The sequence below is a fragment of the Odocoileus virginianus genome, chromosome 2 (genome assembly GCF_023699985.2).
Source record: "Odocoileus virginianus isolate 20LAN1187 ecotype Illinois chromosome 2, Ovbor_1.2, whole genome shotgun sequence".
In the NCBI taxonomy this organism is placed as follows: domain Eukaryota; kingdom Metazoa; phylum Chordata; class Mammalia; order Artiodactyla; family Cervidae; genus Odocoileus; species Odocoileus virginianus.
The window spans coordinates 24,400,882-24,406,203 of record NC_069675.1 but is presented as its reverse complement, the minus strand read 5'-3'; the positions used below and the strand labels follow the sequence as shown (position 1 = coordinate 24,406,203).

General features: G+C 54.1%; 1 long non-coding RNA gene across 1 annotated transcript; it reads right to left on the bottom strand.

Moving 5' to 3' along the window:
* Positions 1 to 499: 499 nt before the first annotated feature.
* LOC139038595 (uncharacterized) lies at positions 500 to 5,034 on the bottom strand. Its single transcript, XR_011491616.1, has 2 exons — positions 4,826 to 5,034; positions 500 to 4,038 (listed from the first exon to the last, which is right to left on the bottom strand). It is a non-coding gene; the product is annotated as an uncharacterized lncRNA (long non-coding RNA).
* Positions 5,035 to 5,322: the final 288 nt, after the last annotated feature.

Here is a 5,322-nt window from a genome sequence, read left to right as displayed (position 1 = left end):
TGGCAGTATGATTAAGCCTTACTCTTTGTCTGGGAAGTTCAGCCTGGGTCCCTACCCACTGCCCCCACCACAATGTTGCTATAAGCCAGCTGTCTTTATCTTTTAAAATCTTTGCTGACAAGGCCATTTGTAGGGGCAGGATTCTAACTCAAAGGACCAAGTTCCACTAGTGGAATTTCTAGCCTAGAGGGAAGCTTGGCTGGGCAGGGGGTCCTCTTATTTTGCTTAGCAGTAAAACAGTCCTGGCAAGAGGGCGTAGCATTAGCTAAAGAGGTAGGCAGAATTGAAAATGTTCTCAAAAAATCACTTGGGAAGTGGTTGAAAATACATCTTCTGGGGCTTCCTCCCTATAGAGCCTGAATGAACAATCTAGGTAGGCCCCCAAATCTGAATTTTTAACAAGCCCCAGAAGTTTTTGAGTGGTCAGTGGACCCATAAGAAATCTCTTAATGGGATTCACAGGACAAAGAAATCTTGGAAAACAAGAACTTCCTCAATGTAGCTGAAGATCACATCACTGTTTTGTTCAGATTAATCACACAGTTGATTGGCAATATGCTGAATACCCCAGATCCTTCCATGTTCCCCCACACACACACACGTGCTGAGGCAGGTGATTTCTTGGACCCCATAAGCAGAGTGTGACATTGAGCCGTCTTCAGACTCATCTCTGAAATGGGCCCTATTCACCCAGCATGACCAAATCTGTTAGCTTTTATCACACAGTGTATTTCCTACTCTTCTCAGACTTGATGGTCTGCAAACTTGAGGAGTCTACCACCTACAGCTTCATCCAAGTGCCTGCAAACATGCTGAAGGCTTCAGGGCTGCATAGGAAGTGCTCTTCTTGCTGCCATGGACCTTGAGGCTCATCCCTGGAGGACTCAGCAGCCCTTGGACATAATCGGCTCCGCCCTCAAAGTCTCCAACATGAAGGATGCTATGAAACACTGTCTGGACTCCAGCTACAGAGGCTGTGCATCTGGGTGTCTCCCCTCAATCCCATCAGCAAGATTCGAGGGCTACCTGGGTCAGACCTTGAGCTCATGCTTTGTTGCTATTGTTGCTCAGTCACTCAGTCCTTTCCACCTCTATGTGACCCCATGGACTGCAGCATGCCAGGCTTCCCTGTCCTTCATTATTCCCCAGAGCTTCACCTTCTCCCGTCAGAGCTCACTGCTTACTGCATTGTGAATGTTCAAGCCAATCTTTCCACAGTACACGTCCAAAACCATGATGTCAAGTTCACCAGTGGGTAGAGCAGGTTTCTCTCTGTACCCTCCTCCTGAGCTCCAGGCCTGCCTTGACATCCACGCTGCAGTTGGTCATCTCAAGGGCTCTAGGTTGGAGGTGGGGGGTGTGGGGGGATGAGCAGAGCTGGGAAGAAAAAAGAGAGACACTTGGGGGAATTTGACTTTCCTCCAGGGTGGAGGCTTGAGTACGCGGGCAATGTAATTAGCCTGAAGCCTTGGAATGAAATTCCTCCTCTCCCCTGGTGGAAGGGTGGGCTGTGCCTCGTGCTTCCTGAGCTGGAACTTGAGCCCTTGTGCTGGTTACGTGCAAAATGGGGAGAGAGGCGAAGAGAGGGACTCTGAGATCTCAGTGTTCTGGCCCAGGCTGGGAACGCAGGACTCAGAAATTTGATCGGGGACTGTAAGAGCTCCAGAGTTTTCCCACATTTCTCGGAAGTCTTTCTCACCAGAACTTGGGTTTCTTTGGAGTAATCCTGCCGCTTAAACATGTCTCCCATTCAAACAGGGTGGGGTGAGGACAGGAAGCAAGCACTTACTGCGCTTTAAGGATTCTGGCCTCGCTGTTTCGGAAACCACCACCCGCTGCCAGAAGGGCAAAGTGGGCAAGTGCTAGAGGAGAGAGGGGAGAGCCCCCCAGGACCCCTAGAGCACTCCAGTGGGGCGACGAGGTCCGGTGATGGGTATTCCTGGGAGAGGAAAAAGTTTTTCCTGGTTCTCAGGTTCTGAGCTGTCCTTTCCCTCATGGCACTGTCCCATGTTCCTCGAGGGCAGCGACGCCTTTCTCTGTCCATCCCTGTGGTCTCGGGCACCCTGATCTGTGCTCTTTTAGGGGCCAGGAGAGAGAGTGGCCCGACCCCCTGCTTGTCACCACTGCCCCTTAGCCATCCCTCCCACAAGAAACACCCCCAACCCTCACCCCAGGGCATAAGACTCTCCCTGCACCTTGGCCTGTGTCCGAGGTTGGGAGGGCTTTGCCACACAGCCCTGCGCCTCTCAGGAGCTAGAGGCAGCAGCTGCTGTGGTGTAGTTTTGTCTGTAAAAAAGAGACGACGTGGAGGAAGCCGAGAGGAGGAAAGGAGAGACTGTGTCCTGGCTTTGTGGGGGCTGGGGGCTGACTCAGTTCTGAGCCAGGCAGAGCCCCTCCCCCCAGCTTTCCATGAGGCAGACCCCAGGAAAGACCTCGGGGACCATGGGGACCAGAGGAAAGACCTGAACAAAAACAAAACTCCTTTATTCCATCGTGCTCCCTGAGGAAGTCAGGGTCTTGGGTTCAGGGTTACTTTGTCACGAACTGACTTTGGGGGCTGGTTCCCCAGCCCCGGCTTCTCTCTCTTGTGGCTGTGGACTGCTGTGGCTTCACAATGAAGTGCCAGGGTTTGAGATGCCACAGGATAAACGTGGTTCATCCTCCCAGGGTCAAGCTTACCAGATGATCGGAGGAAAACCTCCCATTATTTTTATATTGAAACACCATGTCTATGTTGTAAGTGGGAAGCAAAATTCACATCAATTGTTAACATTTCAAAAAACTTTAAACTTGCTATGACCCCTAGATGCTCACACATACTCCAGCTCTCCAGGTCTCAGTTTCTCCATCTGAGAAATGGGATTACAGCAATCTTACCCTCGCCGAGAAGTTCATGAGGGCGATGGAGCGAGAACTGGGTGGAAGCTGGCATTTCCTCCTCCTGTAGCCATTTTCACACTCCAGCACTGCAGAAAAACTCTCTTTTACTGGTTCACTGGGCTTTCCCTGGCCGAGCTGGAAGTGACAACCTCCAGCTTTTGGCTGGGCACCAAGTCAGTCAGATCTCAGTGGCCTGGAGGTTGCCTGCCTGACCCCTCTGCATCATGGGACAGCCTGATGCAGGGCCTGGGTATCTGGCACGGGCTGGGCATCCTCCAGCACCCATCCCTCACCCCTTCCTCACTCACTGACACTGGAGAAGGTGGAGGGAGAGGGTCTTGGGGGAAGGGATGGGGCATTTCTTCTTCCTGAGGCTTTGAGTACCAGGAACATCTCTAACACTACACCTAGGAAAGGGGTTTGTGAACTGCCAACCTGTGGGCTGACTCTATGTTAGTGTGCTGTGCTTAATCACTCTTCATGTCCGACTCTTTGCGACCCCATGGACTGTGGCGCGTCAGGCTCCTCTGTCCATGGGGATTTTCCAGGCAAGAATACTGGAGTGGGTTGTCACGCCCTCCTCCAAGGGATCTTCCCGACCCAGGGATTGAACCCAGTTCTCCCGCATTGCAGACAGATTCTTTACCATCTGAGCCACTAGGGAAGCCCCCACAGCATATTTTAAAATTGGAAGACCCCACCCAAAAGGCTGGATTACTTTCTCCCTCTTGAAAAGCTCAGGCCTGGCCATTTTGGCCCCTAAGGCACTAGTGGGCGAGAAGGAGCAGTCATTGCCACCTTCACTACAGAGTTTGCCACAATCCCCCTACTCCCAAGGCCTCACACCACGCTCCCCTGCCCGCTTTGCCCACTTCTCCCATCCTCATCACCAGCTGCTACTGTGGGCAGGGTGTGTGCTCTCCGACTATACCACCTGTGAGGACAGTGACACCCATGGGTCAGAGGATGCTCTTCATTCAAAACTGGAGTATTTCGGGCCCTCTGGAGTTCAACTGAGAGCCAGGAGGCAGGAGAAAGTCCCCGGTCCTCTTCTTCCCGCATCGGTCATCACCAGCTGCTCACACTCTTCTGTGCACTGGAGAGGCCTGAGGGGCTGCGGGCATAGATCCCGAGGGACCTACAGTTCTGCTGGGGCTGCTGCAAAGGAAACCACATGGTCGCGTTTCCCACCCCTCAAACCCCCAACCCTAGTGACCAAAATTCCCTGGGTGAGTGGAGGTGCTAGTACCAACACACACCCCTGCACAGATCTCCTAGAACAGCTTCCTAGAAGGGAGTGGACAGGAGTCGCAGGCTGAGAGCTGCCACTTCCTCAGCCTCCCAGGTCATGCAGGAACCACAGAGTGAGGTCTGGGCCAACCTTGTCATTCATTTATTCATTCGCTAATTCATTCATCTGGCATGTACTTGTTGAGTGTCTAGTCAGGGCCAGCGAATGTGTGAGACACCATTTCCTACTGCATGACCTTGGGCAAGGCACAATCTCTGCCTCCACCTCCCTTATCTGTAAAATCGATCTTACACATCAACCCTGAAGTTCCTCGTGAGGATCAGACGAGGTGATGCATCTCTTGGCATGCAGCTGGTACACAGTAAGCGCTCAATAAATGGTACCCATTTTGCCAAAGTGCTTACTAATAGTATTAATAGTCCCGATCCCCGATCAGATCCCGAGGCTGGGCGGGGCTGCCGTCTCCGGCCTCTGTTCTCTGTCCCCTGCTGTCCATCCCGCACCCCCAAGTCAGGACCCCAAAGCCAGGCCCCATCAGGTGCACAGAGGCCCCATTCTCTGGCCCCGCGTCCCCTCGGCCGCTCCTGGGGGACCCTGCCTGGTGACCCCGCGAACCCGCCGCTTGCACGGGCAAAGAGGGGCCTTTTGTTCCCGACCGGCCCGCGAGGCTCCCGCCCTAATCCGGCTAATTACCGTCCACATGGCGGCGGGGCGCGCGCTCGCCCACCACTTTCCCACGGCCGCGAAGAAAGCCCCTCAGTGCCGCGCGGAGAACAGAGCGGCGATTCAGCTGCGCCCGCCCGCCCCGCGAGCCCCTCGGCCGCCCCTTCCCTGTCTTCTGCTCTTGTCCTCCGACTCTGCTTGCCGGGTCTCCGGGGCTGCTTCCCCGGCTGCTGCTCTCTCTCATGCCTTTCCTCCCTGCCCGTGTGTGTGTCTTCCTGTCCCCTGTCTCCTCCCTCCTTCCCCTTCTGCCTGTCCACTCTGAGGCTCTCCCTGTCTCTCTGTTCCCTGTATCTCTCCCAAGGCCAAGGTTCAACTTGCCTGCTCACCTATGGGTCCATCTGGGAGCTCAGCAATCCTCAGGCCCTTCCTTCTTTTCTTCCCAGGGACCCCAGCGACTCGGCTCCTTAAATGTAAGGAAACCAAGGATGCTTGGGGTTCAAGCCATGTCTCCTTGCAGTTTGGAGGAA